The 15,788-nt window shown below is 42.6% G+C and overlaps 1 protein-coding gene across 3 annotated transcripts in view; it reads right to left on the reverse strand.

Moving 5' to 3' along the window:
* Positions 1-15,788, reverse strand: part of ENOX1 (ecto-NOX disulfide-thiol exchanger 1) — a gene marked incomplete at both ends in the record, with an annotated part of 282,081 nt that overhangs the window by 43,503 nt on the left and 222,790 nt on the right. The gene's annotated exons all lie outside the window — the stretch shown is intronic.

Genomic DNA, 15,788 nt, shown 5'->3' on the forward strand with positions numbered 1-15,788 from the left:
TATTTGCCCAAGAGTAGAAAAGTAATTCTAAAACTTAGCCTCCTAGCTACTGCTCCCAGCAAACTAAGTAACTCTTTGCAAAAGTGGCACATTTTGTGCAGTTATCTTACGTTTTTAATCCATGTTTTGGTAAAACTCTGTTAGCAAAAACTATTTGACTTTAGCTACTTTAACAAAGTTGTTATTTCAAATATGAAAAAATTTCCTGAAAAGCATATACAGACTCATTTATAATACTGTGCAAGTAATTTGTGTGAGTGTGTGGGGCAACAGGGCCTATTGGGAAGGTGAGATAGAACTGTTCTTAGGAGTGTTTAAGGTGAGTAAGTCTACATGTCCTTATACATAACTGCAAAAGGTAGATAAACCAAAGGTTGGGAAATTGTTTTCTCTGGAAACTAGAAATGAAGAATTGTACAGCAAGCCAGTATGTGAAACATTGAGGCTCAACTATTTTTAGTTCTTTTAGTATTTATTTATTATTTTTTTTGCGGTACGCAGGCCTCTCACTGTTGTGGCTCTCCCGTTGTGCGCAGGCTGAGCGGCCATGGCTCACGGGCCCAGCCGCTCCGCGGCATGTGGGATCTTCCCGGACCGGGGCACGAACCCGTGTCCCCTGCATCGGCAGGCGGACTCTCAACCACTGTGCCACCAGGGAAGTCCTCTTTTAGTATTTTTAATTTAAAAACAGAGAAAAAGATTTAACTCATATTCTCCCAGAGTTGATATTAGGACTCGAAATGGAGAGTGATTTAATAGGAGATCAAATTTAATGATCAGAGACCTGCAGTATATGGGATGGTAGAATCATTAGGGTAGTGGAGTCTCATTGGAGGGAAATTTCTCACTTAAGATAGGTCTTAAAGAAGGACTAGCACATTGGACAAAGAGTTAAGGATACTGTTTCCATTAGATGATAAAGACTCTGTCAGAAGGACAAAGGGTAGGTAGGGAGGGACAAAGGGCAACTTAGATGGTTGGGCAGCTGTTCCCAGGACTGGAACTGGTTACAGGATAGATATTTAGCTAGTTTATATAAATTAACAAAGTTGGCCAGATAAAAGAATATAGGAAATTATTAGGAGCATTTTGAGCATGTAAAGATTTTACCTGAAGGCATTCAAATTCAGACTGGTCCATGGCAAGTCGAGCCAGTTAGACTTAAAAGGTCATTAGAAAGATGCTCTTATACTTCTAAAAAGGGATCTTGGGAAGCAGTCCCAGTAGAAACACAATCCAGAACTTGAAAACAACAAACCCAAAAGTGTGTGTAGATGGGATCAGAATATTTTATACAGAGAAGTCACAGAGAATTCCTTCTGTGATGAAATAACATATGGATGTGTTTTAAGGGCTTGAAGAGGTATAGGAGGAAATAGAACAGAAGGGGAACTCTCAGTTCCATTATAGTCAAAGGTGTGTCCAAAAAAATAGTAACTAGGATGATGATTGTATTATTTAAGAAAAATATAAATAATGAAGCTCATGGCTGAGTGGAAACAGTCTCTCCAGGAAGGGGTGATCTGTTAACAGCCTGGATGATAACTGGGGCCAAATGAAATTACTGAGGAGAGTTTAGCAGACAACAGGCCCACATTAATTGCCAACACTGAGTGGTGTCCTGAGGCCATCACACAGTTAAGGATCCAGGTTTATTAAGGAAAATGAACCACAGAGGGCAGGCAGCACATCAGGAGCCAGCAAGAAATGGCAAGGGCAGGCCAGACTAAGCCTAGTCAAGGTGCTGTACGGCACCTGTCCCCATGTCCAAAGCTGGAGTCATAAAGAAAGGGCACTTTGAGCAGGCTCCAACAGAAGCTACTGGATCAACAAGTCTACAAGGAGCCAGATAGGCCTTACCAGTGACTGTTACTTTGATGATGTTTTAGGGCTGGCTACATGAGGATGGAAAACTAAGAGTCTGTGGAAATATTTCTTGAGACTGAATATTGCAGCCTATGCTCTGCCAACCACAAATGGTGCGTTCCTGCATGGTCATTGTCTGTGACCATGGAGTAGACACACCTCTCTGCCAGGCTCCAACAGCAAGCAGTCCAGCAGGCCTGGCCCAACAGAGACCCAAGGCTTGGCAGATGGCTCAGCCTTTGGGTACCATTGTGAGTTCTGTCCAGGGTGGAGATGTTGCTGCTTTTCTGACTCCCCCGGAGGGAGAAGAAGAACTCTGCCAGGAAGCGGTACAAGACTTAAGCTCATCAGGCAGGTTCCAGTTACAATTGCATATTGTAGTAAGATGGCCTCAAGAGCCTACAGAAGGGGAACTCTCATTTCCATTATAGTCAAAGGTGTGTCCAAGCATGTAAACAGGAGACTTGGGTCTTTAACATCATTTAGTGAAGTGGACCAACTTGTGACCATTCAGAAGTGTTACTACTGACTCAGCGTCCTAGAGCCTAAGCCTGCCTCAGGCATGATATAAAAGCTCAGGCCCTTCAGAAAGAGACAGACAAATACCATATGATATCACTTATCTGTGGAATCTAAAATATGACACAAATGAACTTATCTACGAAACAGACTCACAGACATAGAGATCAGACTTGTAGTTGCCAAGGGGAAGGGAGGAGCTGGGGGAGGGATGGACTGGGAGTTTGGGATTAGCAGATGCAAACTGTTATTTATAGGATGGATAAACAACGAGGTCCTACTACATAGCACAGGGAACTATATTCAATATCCTGTGATAAACCATAATGGAAAAGAATATGAAAAAGAATGTGTGCGTGTGTGTATGTGTATGTGTGTGTGTGTGTGTATATATATATATACACACACACATAGACATATATATATACATATATATGTATAACAGAAGCACTTTGCTGTACAGCAAAAATTAACATTGTAAATCAACTATAATAAAATAAATTTTTTTAAAAAGTTCAGACTATTGCTGACAGAGTCACAGAATTAATGAGATAGGTGAATGTTTTTGTTATACATTTTGGCAGAGACATAATTTAAAGTTAATATGGGTGTGTTTTAAGGGTTGGAAGACAGGACAGTAGTTTTAGATAGCCACTTGATGTGCTGTGCTTTTATCTTTTTCCACTATAACAAAAAAGGCGAGGAGTATTGTAATGACTCATGACTCACTGGTTCCTTAGAAAAGTAAAGTTAATTTGATTTGTCTGTATTTGTAGTACAGTTGTTTAATTTAACAAGAGAATTACAGTTATTAGTAGGTGGCGAGTTTGGGGTTGTCTTCAAAGTACAAAGTAGATATAAGCAATATCCATACCCTCTTTTTGTGTTTTCATTTAGCTAAATTATCATCCAATGTCTGTCAAAAGAGCTCCATCATTATAACTGGTTAAAGGGAGTACACAGAGAGAAGGTGGAACTAAATAATTCCCCAAGTCAAACCCTTCTTGCATTTAAGCTAAGCCTATTTTTACTTTCAGCCACTCAATAAATATTTATGCTGCATACACATATTACATGCCTACCGCATGCCAAGGAATGCTAAGTTTTAAATGATACTGAGTCTAAAAGTGGCAAGAGGTGCATGCTTACCAGCAAGCAATTCTTATAAAAGGTCTGTAAGAAAGCTTACAGGAAAATGTCAGTAGATGAAGCTGGAGAAGTAGGTGGATCGGGATAAGGAGCTTGGATTTTACCTGGAAGGCTTAATGAATGAAGAGTGTTCAACATAGGAGTTACATGAACAATTCTGCATTTTAGGATATTGGTTTGCAGGAAGTGGAGGCAGCGATGCCATGTTAGAGCCTATTGCAATTGTCTATTTAATTCTGACCTTTTTATAACGAGGGTAGAACCCAAGTCAGTGATGTGCAGAGGGCAAAACATAAGAGATATTTAAGAGGTAGAACTAAAAAAAATCCAATGACCTGGTGGATGAGGAAAACGTTGAGAATGACTAAGTGCCTCAGTGAAAAGGAAAACAGAGAAAGAAGCAAGTATGGGTGAAGATAATTTGTCCAAATTTGAACTTAAGGTTTCTATGACATATTGTCAAGATACCTGAGAGAAAGTAGGATCCACAGGTTTTTGAACTTAGAAGCAAGGCCCTGACAGCTCTTTTATGGCCCATTTCTCAAGTTAGTGTTTGTAGCACACAACCCTGATGTCTCCTTCTGGGACAAAGAAAAGGCTTGCTTATTGCTTGATACAAAATAGATGGCTCCCCCAAGCTCACTGCCACTGTTCCTCTCCTGTAACATAATCCACTGTATGTTCAGGCTTCCATCTGGGCCCCTCTATGGGGGCATGATCAGCCTGTAAGATCCATGAGGATAAAGCTGGTGAAGCCAGGACCACTGTCTTGGGAGCACAGGATAGAACCTCCTGGACATCTGCCAAATGGACATCTGCCAAAACCTTCTCTGAGAACAACCCATCACAAAAGGGACACATTGACCATACGGGAGCACATTTTCAAGGATATCAGAGGATATCTAGTTTGTGCTTCATCTCTAACTCTATAAATCCATGCTTCAAGTCTAAGTCCTGGTCCTACCTTAAGAGTTTCACATTCTCTACCCAGAATATTCCAACTTATCTCTTCAGTAATTGCGGAATACCTTTTACTGGGATGTTGGATCGTAAGTTAGAAAGACTTAGCCCCTTTCTTAAAAACTTCACTGTTCTTTGGACTCATTCCTACCCCAAATCTCTGGAATATAGAAGGAAACTTTCATCATTAGAAACATAAAATTAGTAGACTCTTTATCTTTTATCACATACACATCCTTTACCCTGATAGTTGTAATGTGCCCTGAAGAATTACGTGTCTGCTGGTGAAGGTGTTCCAGATGCTTAGAGATTGCAAAACTAGACGTGGATCAGTGCAGATGGAGGTTATTAAGGACAAATTGTTAATGGTGTACAAAGTATACAGTAGGGAGGAAACATTAGGATGGGGATCAAGAGTTCCCGCACAGTGAGATCAATAGGATTATGAAATAGTATTCCAAAGGAAGTGGTAAGAACACCATTCACTTGACACAGTAAAAAGCACTCCAGACTAGAAAATGCATAATAAGTAACAATTCTGCACTTGGCAGGAGAATGAACAAGATTATCTAATAAATCTTTTCTCAGTCTACCTTTTAACTCTAATTTCTGTGATACTTAGAAGGAATCATTAAAGGGCTGGAAGAAGAGGTTTTTCAATAACTGAAACTAGATATCATGCAGGTTTTTTTTAGACTTCTTAAAGGTTAAGCTACTCAAAGGCAGAAATTTCCCCTCTAAGAGTCCTTGTCAATTACTTTAAGAAATGGTTAAAGTAATTTATCCATTTAGAAAAGCTCTTTTTTAATAATTTACTGAGCTAGAATTGTGCTTTGCTGTTGTTTTGTTTTTGTTCCCCTACACCTACCCAAGCCCCTAAGAACCAAGAATACGGTTTCTTCAGCCTGATAAAATCCTTTTGTTATTCCTTTCACTTCATTATTCCTGTGACCTGCTTAACTTTAGTGCTATTTGCTTTCTGCTGCAAAGCTTCTCGAACACATGGTGCATACCCACTGTATCTGCTGTCTCACCACCTGAAACCTCAGCTTTCTCATTAATCACCCGATGAAACTATCCTTTGAAAGGTTTTCAGTGACTATTTTCTCAGTCTTCGTACCATGTGATACTTGACATCACTGACTCTGCCCCCTTAAACCATCTGCCTCATTTGCTTCTGTTACATAAGAAGTCCTGGTCTTTTTCCTCCTAATTTTTTTTTTTTTTTTTTTTTTTTTTTTTTTTTTTTTTTGCGGTACACAGGCCTCTCACTGTTGTGGCCTCTCCCGTTGTGGAGCACAGGCTCCAGACACGCAGGCTCAGCAGCCATGGCTCATGGGCCCAGCCACTCCGCGGCATGTGAGATCCTCCCGGACTGGGGCACGAACCCGTGTCCCCTGCATCGGCAGGCAGACTCTCAACCACTGCGCCACCAGGGAAGCCCCCTCCTAATTTTTTATTTCATCTTCATTGGTTTTCTTCTTCTCTCTGCTGGCCCAGTACACATGGATAAGAAGGTTACTTTGTCCTTTTATACTCTAACTTTGGTACTTTTGCCGAAGCTCAGTCACCACTTTTTCTTCTCTGTTTCCTTTGATCAGAGTTCTTTCATTCTCATGGGTTCAACTATCGTCACACTTAACTCTTTAACTTCTGTTCCTTATCACCAACTGACCACTGGGTTTGTTTGCTTGAAATTATCACTTCCCATTTCAAATTCAGAATGAGAGGTGGTCATGAGGTGGTAGGGGACATACTACATGCTTCAGTTTTAGCCTTGGCTCTTCCACTAACAGTTAGTTGACCTGGGGCAACTACATGCTTAAGTTTTAGCCTTGGCTCTTCCACTAGCAGTTAGTTGACCTGGGGCAACTACATGCTTAAGTTTTAGCCTTCGCTCTTCCACTAACAGTTAGTTGACCTGGGGCAAGTTATGCAACATCTTTAAGACTCAGATCAGTTGTCTAAAAGTGAGGGTGCTGGGTAGGGTCCATCATCTCTGAATAATGCTTTATGGAACCCCATCAGCTCTACAAAGGTGACATGGAAGGTCCAAGGAGCGGATTGCTAGAATTCCCACTCCATTACTACTTGCTTCTGTTTTATAATCCAGGACTTCTATTTAAGGCTTCATTGAAAGGGATGTCCTTACTTTGAAAAATGTGTGAATCCAAGTCCTTCCTGATGTGGTGGTTCTTCTAAAATTCTATAATTTTATGGCTAAAGTCCAATTCACCTCACATGTCAGACTGCAGTTTCTTCTAACTTTTCTGTTTCTATTAGTAGCACCGTCATTCATCCACTTGCAGGCCTTTGATTCATTCTCTTCTGTCCCCTAAGGCCTCTCTAGATCTGAATCCTATCAAGTACCTGTGAAATGTCTCCCACTCCCCTTCCCCAGTTCCCCTACCAGTGCCCTATTATCACTTCTCCTCGTGTCTTACTTGGACCACCGCAAGAACCTCCTACCTTGTCTATGCCTTTGGTTTCTTCCTCTTCCAGTCCACCTTACATGATATTGCCAGATCAGTTTTCTAAAATGCCACTTTCATCTTGTCAATCTCCAATTTAAAACTCAGATGCTTTCTGATAACCCATAGGAAAAACTCCGATGCTTTCCAATAACCCATGGGAAAATGCCAGATTGAGCCTGGCATTCAGGTTCAATCCCACTGATACAGCCTGTCTCCTTTAGATGTTCTGTCCAGATACGTTCTTAGATACGTTCTCTCCTTTTCTTCACCACCTCCTACATATATTTTTATACACAGCACAAGTCCCATATCTCTTAAGGGCATTTATTCCAGGCTATCTGTACATTTTCCTTATCTCAGCACATTGCCCCTGTCACTTCTGTGGCAGCTGGCCACTTGCACATTTGGAATAAACGGAGTCACCTGTGTTTGTTTCCTCACCAAAACCGCCAACTCCTTTAGGGCACTCACCATATCCAAGCAAGTGAGACAGCATGGCCGAAAGGGATCCGTGTTCTAATTCTGTCACCATTATTTATGTACTAGGTAACTTTAGGCAGGGTATCTCTGAACTTTCTTTTACATAAATCATGGATAATAACCTATACCTATCCCCCGGCGGCGGGGGGGCGGGGGGGCTGTGAAGACCAAATGTCCTATGTGACATGGTGCTTTTGAAAACTATAACCTTCCAGGAATATTGTGGCATCACTATTATCATGATTGTTAGTCACTTTTATTATCCTCAGGACTGAGTGGATACAGCACAGGTACATAATAAATACTTGGGGTACTAAATCTAGGTGAGAATTCTGTATAAGACCTTGACTACAATTATATAAAAACATGTATGCAGGGCTTCCCTGGTGGCGCAGTGGTTGAGAGTCCGCCTGCCGGTGCGGGGGACACAGGTTCGTGCCCCGGTCCAGGAAGATCCCACATGCCGCGGAGCCACTGGGCCCATGAGCCATGGCCACTGAGCCTGCGCGTCCAGAGCCTGTGCTCCGCAACGGGAGAGGCCACAGCAGTGAGAGACCCGCGTACCGCAAAAAAAACAACAAAAATATGTATGCGAAAGTGATAAACTGTCATGGGATTCAAATTGTACATATTTTCTGTTTTCTAAATGTCCTGTGGCACTGTTCTTCTACTGCTATCCTTATACTTTAAAAAGAAGTAACAAGAAGCCTATGACAGGCAGATGCCATTTTGAAGAGCTGTATGTAAGCACAGCCACTAGCTGACTACCTCACTGAGTGACATACCAAACGACGCCCTCCCCACACCACACACATATGAAATCTGCCCTGTGGCCCTCCAAGGGCTGGCGGGCCCTATAGCTCCTAGTGCAAGGTGAGGAGGGCAGTTGTCAAGATCCGCATGGTAAAGATTCCTCATGTCACTTCCCACACTGTCCCCGCCACACCATAAGGCCTTACTCTTAGACATCACTCTCCATGGAATCAAGGGCCCCGGAGACTACGGTCAAGACGCCAGTTAGCTACTTCAGTATCCTTTACTCAGAATTTTTTCAGAGTACCCAAAGCAATCCATCAAGGGATAGGCCAGTCTCCACTGACCTTCAGGGGTTCCTCATAAGATCAGAACCATGGTCAGAGGAGGAAGGGGAATGGGGATACATCTCACACTTTCCTTTATGAGCCAGTGACTGTCACGTTGCAGGTGCCCAGTGGATGATAAATGAAGGAACGGCCCACAGACAACGGCCTGGAATAGTGAAAAAAAAATGATGGATTTGGACACAGAAGACTGGTTCTAATTGCCACTCGCTGTGCACCCTTGTTTCATGATTCCTGTTGGTAAAGAGAGGGATGTGAAGCAGATGAACTCTACAGTGTCTTCTTGCTCCAATATTTCATCTCTGCTGCGTGCCCTTTTCCCTGCCTTGGAGCTTCCCTTCAGAGTAAGGCAGCCAACTTGGTACTGACAAGATTCACTTATCCTGGATTTCAGTGCCAATAAAATTACAAGGAAGAGAAGAAGAAGAGGGAGGAAAAAAACATTTAAAAAGCACATGGATGAGAAAAGGATTGATGAGAATGAGTAACTAAGTAAAAGCTTCAAAATTTCTTACAGTTCAAGGGAATGCAGGAATGCATCAATCCCCAAGAATGAGCAGGATCTCAGGAATTGTCTGTGGCTTAGAAGTCCCAAGGCCTCACGAATCTTACCAGTTGCTGAAGCTTGGTACTGCCAGTCCTGAGGGTCATGGGTCCTCACCCACCTGTCCCTTTCCTCAGAAGCCTTTGATGTCCAGGGTCTGCAGAGGGGAGCCTCAGAGGCCCAACAGGCTTCAGCCTCAGAGAGACCATTTGAGAGTAGATGTGAGGAGTGCCCGCCCTCAGCCAAGAGTTAGTGATTCACCGCAACGCTAGCACATTTTACACACTGGGATATAAGCCACCGCATTGGGCTTCAGCTGCTGGACTCAGACCCAGAGTGCATGCATTATGTTCTAAGACAACTCCAAGATTTTCTAAGATTTCCACTCGTAAAGATTAAAATCAGTGAGAACTGGTTATGCATTATTAAAAGGACCCTTTAAGGGCTTCCCTGGTGGCGCAGTGGTTAAGAATCCGCCTGCCAATGCAGGGGACACAGGTTCGAGCCCTGGTCCAGGAAGATCCCACATGCCGCGGAGCAACTAAGCCCGTGCGCCACAGCTACTGAGCCTGTGCTCTAGAGCCCAGGAGCCACAACTACTGAGCCTGTATGCCACAACTACTGAAGCCCACGTGCCTAGAACCCATGCTCCGCAACAAGAGAAGCCACCACGATGAGAAGCCCGCACAGCTCAGCAAAGAGTAGCCCCTGCTCTCCACAACTAGAGAAAGCCCGTTCGCAGCAACAAAGACCCAATGCAGCCAAAAATAAATGAAGAAATAAATTTAATTTTAAAAATCCTTTAAAAAATAAAAAGGACCCTTTAAGAAAGAGAAAACTCACTGTGGTTTAGTTACCAGAGATATCCACGTAAAGCATTTCTCCTGGTGGCTTTCTTTTTAGATCACTCTTGGTTATATTTATTTAATAAACACAGAGTGCTTAATTTGTGCAGGTAGTATTATAAGAACTTTACAAATATGAGCTCACCCAATCCTCCTAACAGCTCTAGGAGGTCAGTACATTTTACAGATGAGGAAAATGAGGAATGGAGAGGCCAATGACTTGTCTAAGGTCACACAACTAGTAAGAAGCAGACTGGGGATGTGAACCGATGATGTCTCACTCCAGACTCTTAACCACCATGCGGGGCTGCCTCTCTTGAATGGACTGTAATGTCAGCCTGTTACAGTCCTTGTCAACTGAAAAATGCCTGTTGAGCACTGGGACACCATCCCCTTCTGAGGGCTGCCAGCAGTCCGGGCCTCTTGCGGGGCCAGCAGGGGCTCCATGCTGGCTGATGAGCGGTGGCTCGGGTGCAGTCGTGAACGCAAAGGGGAGGAGAGCAGAAAGGCAGCAGGGGCCTGGCCCAGGAGCAGTGTTAGCTGGGATGGGCCTGGCTCTCTGCTGCTGTTAGGTGGTGACACCTTGTCCTTTGGACAAGTGTGACTTGTAACCATGGTGCATGCAACAGGCACGCAGTTTGGAAGATGTGTGCAGGGGAAAGCCGGGGTCGAGGCAGCACTCCAAAGACCAAGTGAGGGCCACAGGCAGGACCGGCCAAGCAGGTGAAGAGACTCGGGCAGGGGGACCGGGGGAGCCCCAGCCATACCCCAAGTATGTGATAATAAAGCAGAACCACTGAGGTGATGGGATAAAAGAGAAAAGTGGGGGATACAGAAGCCATTCTAAAGGAAGAATGGACAGATTCTGTGTGTGAATCAGAAAGAAAAGAATTTAAAATTTTTCAGCAAAGTCTGGACCACTAGCAGAATAATGATGCTAGAATCAGAGGTCACAAAGAATGAGAAGTACTGGCTCCAGTACTTTCAGAAATACTGGATGTGAGGTCTTGGAAAGGTAGCTGGAAATATGGGTCATAGGCTCAGGATAGCATCTGGGCTGGCAGGGGCTCTCCAGCCCACCTGCCGTCTCTCCCCCCTCCCGCAGGTAACAGGAGGAGTTGTCCTTGCCACCCTCAGAGTGTATCTGCCTGGACTTCATGTGCCTGCTCTACCAGCAGTCATTTCTCTACAAAGCGACAGTGTCCTCAGTCGCTAGCACAGTCCCCTGCACGTGGTAAATCTTCAACCAATATTTTTTGAAAGAATAAATGGTACTCTCGGTAATATCTGTTGAATGAATCTGTTATTACCCAGAGAGGATAAGCTTCACAGGTGAGACCGACCGGCAGTCACAGGATCTGCTCAGTACCCTTGGCCGGGAGTGATTGCCCAGAAGTCTAGGAGGACTACATATAATGGAGAGGGAAGAAAACAATGCAGTCGCTTTGGGTATTTTACATTCTTCTGGTCCCTAAATGTATTTGATGTAGCATCTTTTTCAAGTAAAATAATTTCTTTAGTGCTTTAGATTTAGGCAGTAAAAAGTTAACTTTAAGTTTGTATCTATTATTAGTGCTTTCAATATGTTTTTAAATTAAATATTAACTTTTTTTTTGGAGACCATAATATAAGCTTATAAACTTTTCCCTTTCTTTTCCTTTTTAAAATTTAAGACAATTCTCTAGTTCACGTTCTTTTTTTTTAACATCTTTATTGGAGTATAATTGCTTTACAATGGTGTGTTAGTTTCTGCTTTATAACAAAGTGAATCAGCTATACATATACATATATCCCCATATCTCCTCCCTCTTGCATCTCTCTCCCACCCTCCCTATCCCACCCCTCTAGGTGGTCACAAAGCACCGAGCTGATCTCCCTGTGCTATGCGGCTGCTTCCCACTAGCTAGCTATTTTACATTTGGTAGTGTATATATGTCCATGCCACGTTAATTCTTTTTTTTTTTTTTGCAGTACCCGGGCCTCTCACTGTTGTGGCCTCTCCCATTGCGGAGCACAGGCTCCGGACGCGCAGGCTCAGCGGCCATGGCTCACGGGCCCAGCCGCTCCGCGGCATGTGGGATCTTCCCGGACCGGGGCACGAACCCATGTCCCCTGCATCGGCAGGCGAACTCTGAACCACTGCGCCACCAGGGAAGCCCCATGCCATGTTAATTCTTAATAATAACGTTTCTTGGTTTTCTCTTTACAAATATATATACTGGCAGAAAATTTACAGAATACAGATTTTTTAAAATTAACTGGAATTCTACTGCTCAGATATAAGCACTATTAACATTCAGGTATTTACCCTTCATATTTTATATATAATCCCCCTCCCACATACTCATATATATAGTATTATGTAATATATATACACACACATGAATGTATATATATATAGTTGCGTGTGTGTGTATATATATATATAGTTGTTTAACTCTTATTTGAAAAAACAGGATTATCCCACATATACTTTTAACAAGAGAACCCTGATAGGAAAGAGTAATTTCAATTTTGTAATGTTTTCCATTAAAAACTAAGAGCATACTGCTGCCTGGATCATAACTTAATTATGGCTATCACAGTTCACACCAAACTTAAACTATGGTCTCAAGCTGGTGATTAGATGCCTTTCTTTTGGCATAGTTTTGTGACAATCATATTAAATAAAACCTATGTAAAAATGAGAAAAAAATCTTTTGTATTCCTTTAGCTCCATTCATTATTTAAAGTGTAGGTTGTACTGTTTTATTTTAGTTTTATTATATGCTGCCATAAATGTTGCCAAGTGAAAAAAAATACACTTGATCTCAAAAACAGTTGTGTGTTTCTCTTCAATACGTAAAAAATGGAACCCATACTACTATATCCACACAAGTGAGGCTACCCTTCATAGCCTGAAAAAGTACTGACAGGAAAAATCTCCTTAACCAATAAAAATGGAGCAGCAAACAGAAGAAGCTAAAGCGAAATGCTTTTAAATGTATGTATGTGCATCCAGAATTAGTCAGTTTGATTCATCTTGTACGATACTGACTCTATTGTTGGTAAAGATTAATTGTATTATGGTGCTCTTGGCAAGTTATTTTCCCAGTCCATTTCTCAGTATGACATTTCGTATTTTTCTCTGCTACAAAGCACTCACTATCATAATTTTCACCTGCTGAGTTTACATCACTAATGATAAGATTAAAATTCAGAGTCTTTTTGACCTGTATAGAGGTAAATTGGGTCATGATAATAGATGGGATGCAATCTGATAAATGGGAAAGAGAGACATTTAATTATCATTAAAGTAAAATCAAATTTTACGATGTTTGCCAGCCATACTGTGAGATCTTAGTAAACATTAGATAGTCTCCCCTCCCTAACACACCAAAATCCAATTCTCTCTTCTCACTGCCTTCTTGCATATGCCACCTATGAGAAATACTCCAAGAACCAAGTGGTCTGGATTGCTGATGCATGGTTCATGATGGATGTAGAATTTGGGGTCCTCTGAATTAAAAAACAGTATGAATAAGGGCAATGATTATAATACTAATAGTTAGCCCTTACTGAGTGCCTGGTAGATGCCAGGTGTTGGTCCTGCTATTATCCCCATTTTACAGATGATAAAATCGAGGCACAAATAAGCTAAGTACTTTCCTCAGCTCACATACCTAGAGAGTAGTGGCTGTAAGACTGGGCCCCAGACAGCCAGACTTTGGAGCTATTAGTCTATACTGCCTTCTGTCCAAGTTACTTCTCAGAGAATCACAACTTCTGGACTTCGTTCAAGCCCCTAATCCCAACCCAAGTCCTTTCCTTGATGAGAACACTGAAGCCAGTGTTTGGCGATTCCCCTTTTCAGCACCTGCTGTCTCCACAATGGGCCATGTGCTCCTTGAGGATGGTGACCAGGCTGTGATCGTGTGTGCTCCCAACACACAGCACTCTGTCTACAACACTGCACTGCCCATCGTGTGGACTTGGGTGGACACAGGAGCTGCTAGTTGTGAGTCCACCTATCTTTTGCGTATTCTCCAAGTGGCTGTGATTTCTTATAAACCAGAGTCTGGCAATTAGTAACTGTATATTTTCCTTTGGGGATTGAATCACAGCAAAGTTCAACATTTAGACTAAAGTCTCTGGACACCTCAGTTCAGTATAATTCGATTCGAATTTAGCGAACCTCCTCCACTCTCATCCATCAAATATGTATTGAGCACCTACTATATGGTTGGTTTTGTGCTAGATAAGATTCAAAGATGAATAATAGTGGTTCCTGCTCTCAAAGAACCTAAGAGTCTAGAGTATGGACAGGCATGTAAAATATATTGAAAGACAGTGTGATGTAACTATGACAAGGGTTGGCCTTGGGGGCTGTGGAAGCCCCTAGCAGCACCTAATCTGAACTGGAGTGCACAGCAGGCAGTAGTTACCCAAAGTGTGGTCTGCAGACTGATGGCCCTGGGAGCTTATTAGCAAATTCTCAGGCCTCAGCCCAAACCTTCCCAATCTCAAACTCTAAGGGGGGAGCCCAGCAATCTGTGCTTTAAGAAGCTCTCCTTTTGATTCCGTTGCTTACTAAAGTTTGGGAAGTATTGCCTTAGAGAAGGTAAGACTCACAGACGCATAGCCATAGACAAGAAAACTTACACCAAATTAAAGCTGTAAAATAAGAAAGTGGGATGAGTGATCCCTACTGCCTCAATTCTAATTTACACAGTCGGCAAGACTTCTGTACACATCTTAAACTGAACTGCAGTGAGATGTGCTTAATCCTCAAGATCACCTGCAGGTAATATAGATAAGGGAGTGTTTGCATTTCTCACCTAATCAGGCCAAACAGATTCACAGAGCTGTCTGAGGTGGCTGGAATTTCTACCTCCACTCAATCATCAGTCAACAAGTGTTATAAATGTATTACAAATGTGCCCACCTACATAGGCTCATCACTCTGTTAGGTTCTGTAACACATACCTACACATTACCTGCCCTTAAGGCACTTACACCTGAGTTGAGAAGCTAGGCGTATCATAACTGGGTTGTTCAGAATGTCTGGGATAATGATAAATACTGTGGGAATATTTAGAAGATGGTAATTGATTTGGACTGATCTTAGGATAAGACCACAAGAAGTAGGAATTGAGCTGGGCTTCAACACAGCAGAATTGGCATTGTCGGCAAAAAGCATGACATGATAGATGGAGGAAAGCTGAATTACCAATTAAAAAAATCTAATTATTTAGAGTTTTTCATGTATGGTGCACCTAGCCGAATTTGACCTGTTGACTAAAGTCACTTATTCAGGATCCCAGGTCAACAGTTATTCCCAATAGCAGGCCAACAGTTATTCTGTTCTTACCAAGGGGACCAACTTGAATACTGCTGTGTAAAATGTCCAGGAACAGGCTTCCCTGGTGGAGCAGTGGTTAAGAATCCGCCTGCCAATGCAGGGGACATGTGTTCGAGCCCTGGTCTGGGAAGATCCCACATGACGCGGAGCAACTAAGCCTGTGTGCCACAGCTACTGAGCCTGTGCTCCAGAGCCTGTGTGTCACAACTACTGAAACCTGTGAGTCACAACTACTGAGCCTGCAAGCTACAACTACTGAAGCTCGTGCACCTAGACCTGTGCTCCACACTAAGAGAAGCCACTGCAATGAGAAGCCTGCGTACCGTAACAAAGAGTAGCCTCTGCTCTCCGCAACTAGAGAAAGCCTATGCTCAGCAACGAAGACCCAACGCAGCCAAAAATAAATGAATGAATGAATGAATAAATAAATAAATTTATTTTAAAAAAATGTCCAGGAACGATACCTAAGCTTACAGCAGTAAGATATGTTATACTCGTGTGCATGTGTGT

The sequence above is a fragment of the Hyperoodon ampullatus genome (assembly GCF_949752795.1).
Source record: "Hyperoodon ampullatus genome assembly, chromosome: 16".
NCBI lineage: Eukaryota > Metazoa > Chordata > Mammalia > Artiodactyla > Ziphiidae > Hyperoodon > Hyperoodon ampullatus.